This window comes from Herpailurus yagouaroundi, unplaced genomic scaffold (genome assembly GCF_014898765.1).
Source record: "Herpailurus yagouaroundi ecotype Mexico unplaced genomic scaffold, PumYag 28, whole genome shotgun sequence".
NCBI lineage: Eukaryota > Metazoa > Chordata > Mammalia > Carnivora > Felidae > Herpailurus > Herpailurus yagouaroundi.
In genome coordinates this window covers 93,601,389-93,613,962 of record NW_024412376.1, presented here as the reverse complement: position 1 = coordinate 93,613,962, position 12,574 = coordinate 93,601,389, and the positions used below count along the sequence as shown (strand labels likewise).

Here is a 12,574-nt window from a genome sequence, read left to right as displayed (position 1 = left end):
GACCTGAGCTGAAGTCGGACGCTCAACCGACTGAGCCACCCAGGCGCCCCTCTTAACTTCTTTTCTGACAAGACCTCTATAACACAAATTTTCCCCTGTAGGATATTTTTACTTGCATATGTAATTAAGAAACGTATTAGATAATGAGCTCCTGGATGAATGTGACCATACTAAGTCTTACTCATTTTGGCATCATCTGACAAAATGTCTGGTATGCAATAGCAACTCAGTAAATATCTGTTCAATGACTGTCTGATTGAATGACTGCATAAGTGAGCAGGAATTCAGTTGGGTAGATCACAGAAAGCCATGAATGCTAAGCTAAGCATCTTAGTTCATTTAGGCTGCTATAACAAAATACCACAGACTGGGTAGCTTTCAAATAACAAGAAATGTATTTCTCACAGTTTCAGAGGCTGGAAAGTCCAAGATCAGGGTGTCAGCCTGATCATATTCTGATGAGGGCCCTCTTCCTGACTCACAGCTGGGGATTTCTTGCTGTGTTCTTACGTGGTGAAAGTTATGAGAGATCTCTCTGCAGTCTCTTTTAAAAGAATGCTAGGGGTGTCTGGGTGGTTCAGTTGGTTGAGCATCCGATTTCAGCTCAGGTCATGATCTCACAGCTGACGAGTTTGAGCCCCGCGTCAGGCTCTGTGCTGACAGCTCAGAGCCTAGAGCCTCCTTCTGATTCTGTGTCTCCCTCTCTCTCTGCCTCTCCCCCGCTCATGCTCTGTCTCTCTCTGTCTCAAAACTAAAGATAAACATTAAGAAATTAAAAAAAAAAAAAAAAAAAGAATGCTAATCCTGTTCATGAGAGCTCCACCTCCCAAAGTCTCCACCTTCTAGTATCATCAACTTTGGGATTGAGAATGTCAACATATAAAATTTTGGGTAGACACATTCAGATCACAACACTAAGGCATTTAGACACGATTTTGTAAAAAGTGGTCTTTGAAAATTTGGAGCAATGGGTTGGGTGTGGTAAGAACTGTATCTCAGAAGCATGAAGTTAGCAGTAGTATACAACATGTCTGCAAAGCATGAAACTAGAGATGCCAGTTAGGACAGTATTAGAACAGTAAGAGCCAGATCTAAGAAAGAGGTGGTTGAAACAGAGGGCACAGATGTGAGACATCTGCAAAAATAAAATTAATAGACAGCAGAAGAGTGGAAAAAATTGATGATCCAAGGCAGCAACAAATCATGACTCGAGTCCTAGTGGTCTCAGTAAGTTTCTCTGTAACCTTACCCAAGTTCACCTGTCTGGGTCTCTGTTTCTTCTTTTTAAGTGATGGGATTGCATTAGGTGTTTTGTTGAGCTCACTGGTAGAAATATTTGCATAATGCATTATTGTGAAAAAGGTGAGCTGTTCACGGCCTGGATGCATGGCACTTGGGGAGGGAGAAACCTAGAATATTCTGAGGTTTTGAATTTGGGAAATGAGAGGGTAGCAATATCATTAATAAAAGTTGTAAACACCCAAAGAGAAGCATAAATTTGGGAGGAAGGCAGAATTCAATGCAGTGCATATAAACTACTTAATAGTCTCTCTGAGAAAAGTGTTTTATGAATATGTTTGGCACATAAATAATATTAAATAATCTTTCCACAGTGAAAAGAATAGCTACTGATTCTCACTAAAAGAAATGCCAGTGTGCCTCTCACATGAGTCTGTTGTTAAATTATACGCCCAGTTGGATGAATTTTTTTATTTTATAGCTTTCTAATTATGAGTGATTATTATTCTAATATCATATTACTTCATATTTAATCTCTGGATGTTTTGATAATATTAAATATCACAGAATAATACAAAGTCGAATTGTTTCTTGACTACCTAAATTATTGTATTTTACTTATGACTTCCTTCCAATTAGTCTGACCCAGGAAGACTAACCTGGTCATGTGCAGTCATAGAATAAACGATTCAGACTTACATGTTTCCAAGGCAAAAGTAGTAGTACTTCATTACAAGATGTTCTTATAATAATTATTTTAAATTTTTTTAATGTTTATTTATTTTTGAGACAGAGACAGAGAATGAACAGGGGAGGGTCAGAGAGAGAGGGAGACACAGAATCTGAAGCAGGCTCCAGGCTCTGAGCCATTAGCACAAAACCCGATGCGGGGCTCGAACCCATGGACCATGACATCATGAAGTGAGCCGAAGTCGGACGCCCAACCGACTGAGCCACCCAGGCGCCCCTATAATAATTATTTTAAAAAAATAATCAGTTGTTCTTTTTTGCATTTTATTTCCATCTTCGGTCTTCCTGTGAACACTGCAAATGGGTTTCACTTAAGCTCTATAGTACATGTGATCACACAGCAGGCAAACCATGTCATTTTTTTTTCTTAAACCAAAAAATACCTGGATCCATATAGTAAGTATAAAATTTGAATAGCTTCAAAATTAGTTGAGGTAAAATGTTTAATAGAACTTAAGAACTTATAAACTTTTATAGTATAAAGAATGCATGTTAGGAGCTTAGGAAAATTATATTTAGATATTTATATAGCAGCTGACTCAGTATTGGGCTTAATGCGCTAATAATTAACTTAGTTCTGATCCTCTTTTTTCCAATGATGCCTTGATAAAGTTGCTTCTCGTTCTTTTATTTACTGGAAATAAAAAAATTTATAGGTTTATCTACCAAAATTAATAATTAATTAAAAGTTATTTATTTTATTTCAGTAAAGATAGCCGATAACAATGTCAGGGCAATAAAGATATATTGGCCTAATTCGTGAACTGAGTAGATAGATATTCACTTTATGTAGGACCAGCAGCATAACGCGTAGGATCCTTTTAGTGGATGCGTAGATATGCAAGCTCATTAAGCCAGCTTCTATGGGCCATAAAACCAATGGCATTCACTGAAAGGCTGAGCAGGTGAAGTCTACGCATGGTGATAATACCAGTGGACTCAGGCTAAGTTCTCCTATAAGAATAAACCAATTGCAATTAACTACTCCTTTCATAACCTGTTTCATACTAGGGGTAGGACAGACTGGCACACTGGCTATATATGGCTGTGTGTCCTTTGACCTTTGTTATTCTATTATAAATACCATGTAGCCAGAGTGTTCCCCTACCTAACCAACATCAGAAGATAATTTATCATCTTATGAATGTCACAATAATATTATTCAGATTATAGTCAGTATTTGCAGAATAGTAAGTTCAGTTAGTAGAATGAAAAAACCGTATAAATGTCATTTAAAAATGTAATCTTAATTTTCATACTGATAACTTCCTTTGAAGCCTAATAATAGTAATATTATAATAATATAATATTGAATACTACTTATTAACACTCAGTATATCACAGGCGCTATAAAAATTATACTATATATTAGCCCATTTAATAGTACTTATGAAATAGCTGTCATTGTTGTTATTGTTGACGATAAGTAAACTAACCCTCAGGGAGATGAACCGACCTATTCTGCTTAGGTTCGTGCAACTAGTTAGTGATGGAGCCTGGCCCCTGGTCTCTTGGACTCAGGGCTCAGTCCTCAACCACTATGCCCAGAGATTGTGTAGTAACGTTCACCCACCTTTCTCTTCCTTCTGCTTCTGGTCAATGCATCAAATCTATCTCAATGTCTGGCCATACCTAAATATTCCAGATGGCCAGGATTGATACTCACAGAGAGTTTCCTTTCTTGAAGATCCAAATATTGCCATTCATTCCTGCACTTACCAGGAATTAAAGGTGCTACTTTCCAGTTTGGATTTTCTGTGATATGGCCAGTGGGCAGTTGTCACTGAAAGTCACCATCAATGAGTCACAAGATCTTTTTCTGACTGATGCAATAGAAGGGAAAAATTCAGAGTCCTCATCCCTATCAGTTCCTTGTGAGCCATCCCCATGTTCGGCTATGTTAATCATGATTCCTCCTAGGCCAGTGCTGATAAGCTGTTCCAGTTGAATCACTAAATATTTGATTGTGTCTAAACAATATTCCCATATACACCAAGGGGGTTTTATTTCATCTTTGAAGATTTGTTTGTACAGCAATTGGCAGACTTGTCCCCGCAGAGAGGGTTTGGCTGCTTGCCTTCTAAGAGGAGCTGAATTCTGCTGCAACACGTCAGCAGCAACATCACTGAGGACGTGCATGCCCTCCTCATAAAACCACTGACTTTTTTTTGTGACCCTTTCCCAGTGCTTACCAAATATACTTAACTCTCATCATAAACTTCTTTTATTCATAATTGCCCCTTTAACCACTCCTCTTAAGAAAGATTACATTCTACATAAGACTTGCTGGTGTACTATACACTTCGTAAAATTATTGCTGAGGGTATAAGTGATTTAGAAGAGAAAAATAGGAGCCTGGATATTTAACTGTTTTATACCATTTTAAAACCATATCTAATTTTTGTGACTGTGCATTGAGACAGTTATGATGACTATGGAGCACTGATTTTGGAATCAGGAAACCAAGATTCAGGTCCTGTCTGGCAATGTATTTATTTCTAACATGTCATTTATTTTTCTAAAACTTGCTTTCTTATTATAAAATATAGAATAATATATCTACCTCAAAAGTTTGTTTTGAGGATCATGGAACTAACTTGTATACAATACATCATTAAATTAGTTACATCCATATGACACAATTTTTTTTAGCCATACCTGATGTTTATGGTTTTTCTCTAATATTTTCAATTAACACTTGACATATAATCATTTACATATATCAACATAATTTACAGACTCATGGTATTCCATCATTCCCTATCTTTATAAGTCATTGTATTTTTTGTATTTTTTGTATTTTTTTTTCAACGTTTATTTATTTTGGGGACAGAGAGAGACAGAGCATGAACGGGGGAGGGGCAGAGAGAGAGGGAGACACAGAATGGGAAGCAGGCTCCAGGCTCTGAGCCATCAGCCCAGAGCCCGACGCGGGGCTCGAACTCACGGACCGTGAGATCGTGACCTGGTTGAAGTCGGACGCCCAACCGACTGCGCCACCCAGGTGCCCCAATAAGTCATTGTATTTTAAATTCAACATATGGGGGTGCCTGGGTGGCCCAGTCGGTTGAGCTTCCGACTCTTGATTATGACACAGGTCATGTTCTCACTCTCATAGTTAGGAGGTTGGAGCCCACATTGGGCTCTACAGTGACAGCATGGAGCCTGCTTGGGATTCTTTCTTTCCTTCTCTCTCTATCCCTTCCCTGCGTGCGCTCTCTCTCTCTCTCTCTCTCTCTCTCTCTCAAAATAAATAAATAAATATTAAAATAACTTCAACATATGTTTATAACTGAGTTAATGCCTATCATATAATGATAACTCAAAAAGAATAGGATACAAAATGTAAAGGCTTAAGTGTAAAAAAATGTATCTGTGTTAATAATTGCTGAAAATACCTGCAAAAAGTTTAATAATGGTCTTTTCCAAGGTAATTTCTACTCTTCATGTGTTTTTCCATATTATAAAAAAATGTGAGGTACATTTTCAAATATACCTCAAGATAACAAATAAGTTGGGGCACCTAGGTGACTCAGTTGGTTGAGTATCTGGCTCTTGATTTCAGCTTACATCATGATCCCAGGATCCTGGGATTGAGCCCTGTGTCAGACTCCACTCTAAGTGTGGAGCCTGCCTAAAATTCTCCATCTCTCTCCCTCTGCCCCTCTCCCTGGATTGTACTCTCTCTCTCTCTCTCTCTCTCTCTAAAAAAAAAAAAATATATATATATATATATATATGTATAAAACTAATATGTGGACTTCTGTACAAAATAGTTAACTGTAAGCTAATTAAATTTTGAAGGACAAGTGCTTGAATTTAGAATTCATGATATATAAGGTCTCCAAAACCACACACAAGTTTGGTGATCTGCCCGAAGCACTCATGGAACTCGGCATATAGTTATGCACAGAGCTAAGGTTTATTATAGTGAGAAGATACCTGATAGAATCAGAGTGGGCAAATGATACAGGCAGAGTCTGGAGAAATCTTGTACCAGCTTTCTTATGCTCACTCTCTCCTATAAAGGAGCACGCTTGTGTGTGTTCTTTTCTCTAGTCCCCCTTGGCCCCCCCCCCCCCCCACACAAATGCAGTAACGTATGTGCAATATTTCTTACCAGAGAAGTCCTTCAGATGGTCAGCACTCAAGGGTTTTATTGGGGCTTGTCTTAGTCAATTCAGGCTGCTGTAACAAAGTACGATAGATTAGGTGGCTTATAAACAATAGAAATTTATTCCTCACAGTTCTGGAAGCTGGAAGTCTCACATCGGTGCATCATGGTTGGGTTCTGGAGAGAACCCTCTTGCAGGTTGCAGACTGTACATGTCTTATATTCTCCCATGGCAGAAAGGGAAGGAGTGACAGAGCTCTCTGGGGTCTGTTTAAAAAAAAAGGCATTAATCCCATTCATGAGGACTTCACCCTCATGACCTACTCACCACCCCCCCCCAGAGTCCCTACCTACCAATACTATCAGACTGGGGGGTGGGGGTCAGGATTTCAATGTATGAATTCTTAGCCAACACAAACATTCCATCTATAACAGGACTGGCCATGTAGGCACCCTCTGCCTAGCATCTACCACAACTGCAGACTCTCAGAAAGAAAACAGATGTTCAGGATACCCACATTGTTTGTACAAAAAGTCGGGGCACGGTGAATGACGCTTACCAATTAGGAAATGGCAAGAAGCCAAGTGCCCAGATGTGGGCTAAGGACAAAACCTTGCAAGCAGGCCTCTCTAAAGCTAGCAGTCTCAGGCCTGCTCCATTAATTCTTTTCTGTTCATGATCGTAAAGATACTCATTATGTCAGAATTGATTAGCAAGCCTGTCTGCTGGGGATAGTCTCCCCAGTTTGTGTCAATAAAACATACCAGTGTTGGAGAGAATATTAGATGTACTATTTTCGTTCATGGTTCCTGGGAGAAGAAAAGACTCCCCAGGTTTCCATGTGATTCTCCTTCAGATGGAAGGATGACCATTGAGGAGAGGATGCTGACAAAACTGACAGGCCCTTCCTGTACCTTGTCTTGTAGTAAAGTGTCCATGGTATCTGAGGTGAGCAGGCAGAAACCCATGTGTTTGATACTCACATCTGAACCAAAATTTGTAACACATGGTCTGACACAGGAAAGGGGACAGAATACCAAGTCCCCATTTACACAGACACTGAACATGCTTAGGTTCTTTCTCCTGAATCACAGGAGCTATTTCTACAATAGACTATTCTTTGGCACCCAAGCGTTGAAAACAGATTTGATTATTAACTGGTCCATAACTAGGGGCTCCTGGGTGGCTCAGTCGGCTGAGCGTCTGACTTCGGCTCAGGTCATGATCTCGCGGTTCCTGAGTTCGAGCCCCAAGTCGGGCTCTGTGCTGACAGCTCAGAGCCTGGAACCTGCTTCGGATTCTGGGTCTCCCTCTCTCTCTGCCCCTCCCCTGCTCATGCTCTGTCTCTTTCTCTCTGTAAAAAATAAGTAAACATTAAAAAAAAAAATTAACTGGTCCATAACTAAATACAATGAATAGATGTCTTTGTACTGGCATCAAAAACACTATAAATTGAAAATTGCACATGATAGTATGATTTCATACATGAGTTATCAAACACGAGAAGGAAAGGGTAGGGATTATTAAATCACATATTGTGAACTACTGTCTGAGCAGACATTATAGTTACATCTTGACAAAAAATTGAAGCATAAACATAATAGCTGTACCAAATTTTAACTGCACATGAAGTTTGAGAAACATTTATTGTTCAATTTCACTATACATAGCTTAAAAGTGACCCTGAAAAGAAGTAATAAGTATTTTATTATAAGATTACTTTGAACTATTCAAATATGTTTATGTTGAATACCATTCTTTGGGGGGAAAATATGACATGTCACCTTTACTGATATCATTATTGACCGATTTATTTTTTTTAATTTTTTTAACGTTTATTTATTTTTGAAACAGAGAGAGAGAGACAGAGTATGAGCAGGGGAGGGTCAGAGAGAGAGGGAGATGCAGAATCTGAAACAGGCTCCAGGCTCTGAGCTGTCAGCACAGAGCCCAAGGCGGGGCTCGAACTCACTGGCCGTGAGATCATGACCTGAGCCGAAGTTGGACGCTCAACCAACTGAGCCACTCAGGCACCCCGACATTATTGATCGATTTAAACTCAAGACTCTTCAACTCCAAAAAATTACCCATAATATCATTACACAGTGTGTGGAGAATTAAAGAAATCAGTGAAAGAAAGCTATTGCATGGCATTGTGCCAGAATGATAGAGGAACCAAAATACACATCTACCTTTTACCAAAAAAGGAAGCCATTTTTATGGTTAATCAATGCTCCTTTAAGAATTCTTTTCTAGACTTTATAATCATAAGCAAGTGTTAAATTTTAAAATAGGTATGGATATTTAGATTTGAGAGGCATCAGCATAAAGACAGTGTTTTGAAACTCTGGGTGTGGGTGAGATAAGCCAGGGGAAGGTATGCATTCTACAGAGAGATGGGAAATAGAGCAGAGTCAGGGGAACAACATCCTCCAAGGGTGGTGGAGAAAGAGAAGTGAGGAGAGAATAGTGAGAAAAGAACAAGAAGTAGTAGGACAAGCATACCTCAGGTGGATGTTAGCATCTGATTGTATTCTGCAAGACTGCCGTATTATTGGAAGTTATGAAAAGTCCTCAAGTAACCCAAATAATTATCTGGGTACTAATGAGATGGCATCAACTCTACTTTCCAAATATCACCTAAAATCAGTGACTTTATTGTAATCTAAGAAATGTTCTTAAAAATCTCAAATTGCATATCTACCTCTAGATCTTTAAAAATAGCTTCCTAGATTAAAGGTGCAGTAAAAGTATCAGATAATTTTTATAATTCAGTGTTATATTACCCCAAAGTGTTGTGCTCAAACTAATTTAAGCAGTTTTTCTCTTAGGGTCAAATAACTATCTTAGAATTATTAGTTATTTGAAAATAGTAACAGTTCCTAACTGCTCCATTCGACAAATATAACTGAGTGCTAAATGGAATCAGGTACTGTTCTAGGTATTTTGGATACATCATAACTTTTTTTTTAAAAGCTATCTTCCTGAAGTTTACACTCTAGCAGTGATAGAGGAAAAAACAATAAAAATATAAATTGCATTATATGTTAAAGGTAATAAATGCTATGCAGAAAAGGAAAAGCAGAGAAAGGTAAGGGAATCAGTGTACTGCAGGATGCACCAGGATATGCTGGGAGCAGATTACAACATTATTAAATAAGATGATAGGATAGGCTTCAGCTGATAGGAAAATAGTGAAGTCGGCAAGAAACTGGGAATATAAAGATAAAGAAAGCAAGACTCTGGCTCAGAGACTTTGTTGTTTTGTTTTAACAAAAGTTGATCATAGAGGATGTGCCTAGAGAGCAATGTGACATTTGGTTGTTGTTATGTTTTATGTATTTTTATTATTTTTAAAATTTTTCATATGCTGATGAACACTACATAGTTATAAAACTATTTTGAATATGAAAGAAATATACCATGACCTGAGCTCATGACCTGAGCTGAAATCGGATGCTTAACAGACTGAGCCACCCAGGCACCCTGAAGATTTTTAAGCAGGAATATGGCTAATCATGTATGTGCATCATTAAGTTTGAGTTCTTTAGACAGACCAGTTAGAAAATCATTATAACAGCTCTGGCATGAATAGATGAAGACAGGAATAAAGTGGAAGCTGGGAGTATCAGTTAAATGTGAATATATATTTAGTAGAAATTATCTAATTGAAAATACAAAGACTTAGAATGAAGAATAACAGCAAAGTTTGAATAAAGCATCAATCCCATAAAGATTTCCACTAATGGAAATAGGAACATTAAGGAGGAAGCACAGATATATACAGGAAGGGAAGTTTAGTCTGTGATACATTAGTTTATTTATTTATTTATTTTTTATTTATTTTTTTTTAGCGTTTATTTATTTTTGAGACAGAGAGAGACAAAGCATGAACGGGGGAGGGTCAGAGAGAGGGAGACACAGAATCTGAAACAGGCTCCAGGCTCTGAGTGAGGGAGACACAGAATCTGAAACAGGCTCCAGGCTCTGAGCTGTCAGCACAGAGCCCGACGCGGGGCTCGAACTCACGGACCGCGAGATCATGACCTGGGCCGAAGTCGGCCACTTAACCGACTGAGCCACCCAGGCGCCCCATGTGATACATTAGTTTAAAAATCAATTATTTCTGCAGCGGCGCCTGGGTGGCTCAATCAGTTAAGTGGCTGACTCTTGATTTCAGCTCAGGTCATGGTCTCATGTCTCATGGTTTGTGAGTTGGAGCCTGGCATCGGGCTCTGTGCTGACAGTGTGGAGCCTACTTGGGATTCTCTCTCTCCCTTTCACTCTGCTGCTCCCTGCCTCTCTCTCTCTCTCTCTCTCTCAAAATAAATAAATAAACTTAAAACAAATCTATTTCTATCAAAAGTTTATAAGTTAATTAGTAATGTAAGCCTCAAATCAAAAACTGGTTTGCAGGTAAAAGTTGGAAATTACTTGCATGGAGGTGATGTTCAAGGACACAGAAGTAAATTAGAAAGCTAAAGAAAAAGAAAAGAAGATAAAAACATGGAGATATCCTATGTTTGATGAAAGCGAGAAAGAGAGAGATCAATGAAGGAAAAAAAGAAGAGGAGTGATAATAATCAGGAAAGTATATGTATCACAGAACTCAATCTTTAAGAAAAAAGAAAATGAAAACAAAGAAACAAAAAGAAAGCATAGGGATGTGGAAGGATGCACAGTCTGTGAGTTTTGACAAATGCAGTCATATGATCACCACAACAATCAAGACAGAGAACCTGTCCATCACCCATCACCCCTTCCAAATTTCCTTATGTACCTTTGTAGTCAGACTCTACCTCTACTCCCAGTCACTGGCAACAAGTGGTCTGTTGTCTTTCCTCACAGTTTTAGCTTTTCCAGAATATTTCATAAATGAAACGCATGTACGTAGGCTTTTGAGTCTGCCTTCTTCCACTTATTACACTAGGTTTGAGATTCATCTGTGTTGTTGAATGCATGCCTTTTTATTTCCCAGTAGCGTTACACTGCATGGACGAACCACAGGTTGTTCATCCATTTCCCAGTTTAAAGATATTTTGGTTATTTCCAGTGTGAGGTGATTATGAATAAAGCTGCTATAAACATTCATGCATAGGTTCCTGTGTGCACACAAGTTTTCATTTCTTTTGAATAAATACATAGCAAAAGCACAGCTTGCTTGTAAAATAAGCATAGTTTTACTTTTATAAGTAATGGCGAACCACTTGCCATTTCCACTAGTAATGTACAAGAATTTCTCCACAACCTTGCCAACCCTTGGTATCATCAATATTGTTTATTTTACCATTCAGTAGGTGTGTAGTTGTATCTAATTGTGATTTTATTTTGCATCTTCCTAATGACTAATAGTGTTGAACACATTTTAATGTGTTTGTCGTTTTTTAAATACTGTTTTTGATTAAATGCTATGACTTTTAAGAAAAAGGTGAAAACAGTTGATGATATCAAATAGAAACATTTAATTTCCTAGGTCATGTCTTAAGATAAATGAATGATAGGGTCTCCTGGGTGGCTCAGTCGGTTAAGTGTCTGACTTTGGCTCAGGTCATGATCTTGTGGTTTGTGAGTTTGAGCCCTGTGTCGGGCTCTGTGCTGACATCTCAGAGCCTGGAGCCTGCTTCAGAATCTGTGACTCCCTCTCTCTCTCTGTCCCTCACCCGCTCTTGCTCTGTCCTTGTCTCTCAAAAAGTAAATAAATGTGTTTTTTTTTTTTTTTTAAGATAAGTGAATGATAATTTAATGACAAGGTTAGAGTAAATCTTCTGGGACAGAGCGAGTACATTTGCGAAGGATTGCTGATAGGATTAAATGAGTTTTAAAGCTATATTTGAAAGGCTGAGAAAAAAGATCCCAGAAAAAGTATCAAGAACAACAGATGTGAGTTAAAAAGAAGAACAAAAATAAAAACTGATGACTTGAAGGAAAAGTAGTAAAGATGGTCAGAAACAGTATTTCCATCCATCTATCCACCAATGGATAGAATATGAGTAATTAGAACAATGGGTTTGGAAACTTAATATAAGCAAATAAATACACTTCTCTAAGTTGTTGGCAAGGAGCATATGAAGCACTTTTAGAGCAATGGAAGGATAAACCTTATTTGAAAGGAACAATTTTGATAATGCAGACACAGACTAATGCTGAAAGTTAATGCATCCATAAGTATGAGGGTGGAATCATTTTAGAGAGCATTGAAATTGGAAGGAAAAATAAAGTCCTAATGTTTATGGGAATGTTACCTTGACGTAAGTTGTGCGGTAGATTTGTACATCATACTCTTCTCTGTATATGACAAAACTGGCCCAGAGGCAATGTCAAGTTTCCTCACTCCTCTTTGGAAACTCCATTCTGCCCCAAGCAGAGATCAGGGTTATCTTCCCTCTGCAATGTTATTGTTTAAGGAGGGAGAAAGAAAGAAAGAAGAAAGAAAGAAAGAAAGAAAGAAAGAAAGAAAGAAAGAAAGAAAG

The 12,574-nt window shown here is 38.2% G+C and overlaps 1 protein-coding gene across 1 annotated transcript in view; it reads left to right on the top strand.

Moving 5' to 3' along the window:
- Positions 1-12,574, top strand: part of MMRN1 (multimerin 1) — a 65,740-nt gene that overhangs the window by 45,880 nt on the left and 7,286 nt on the right. The gene's annotated exons all lie outside the window — the stretch shown is intronic.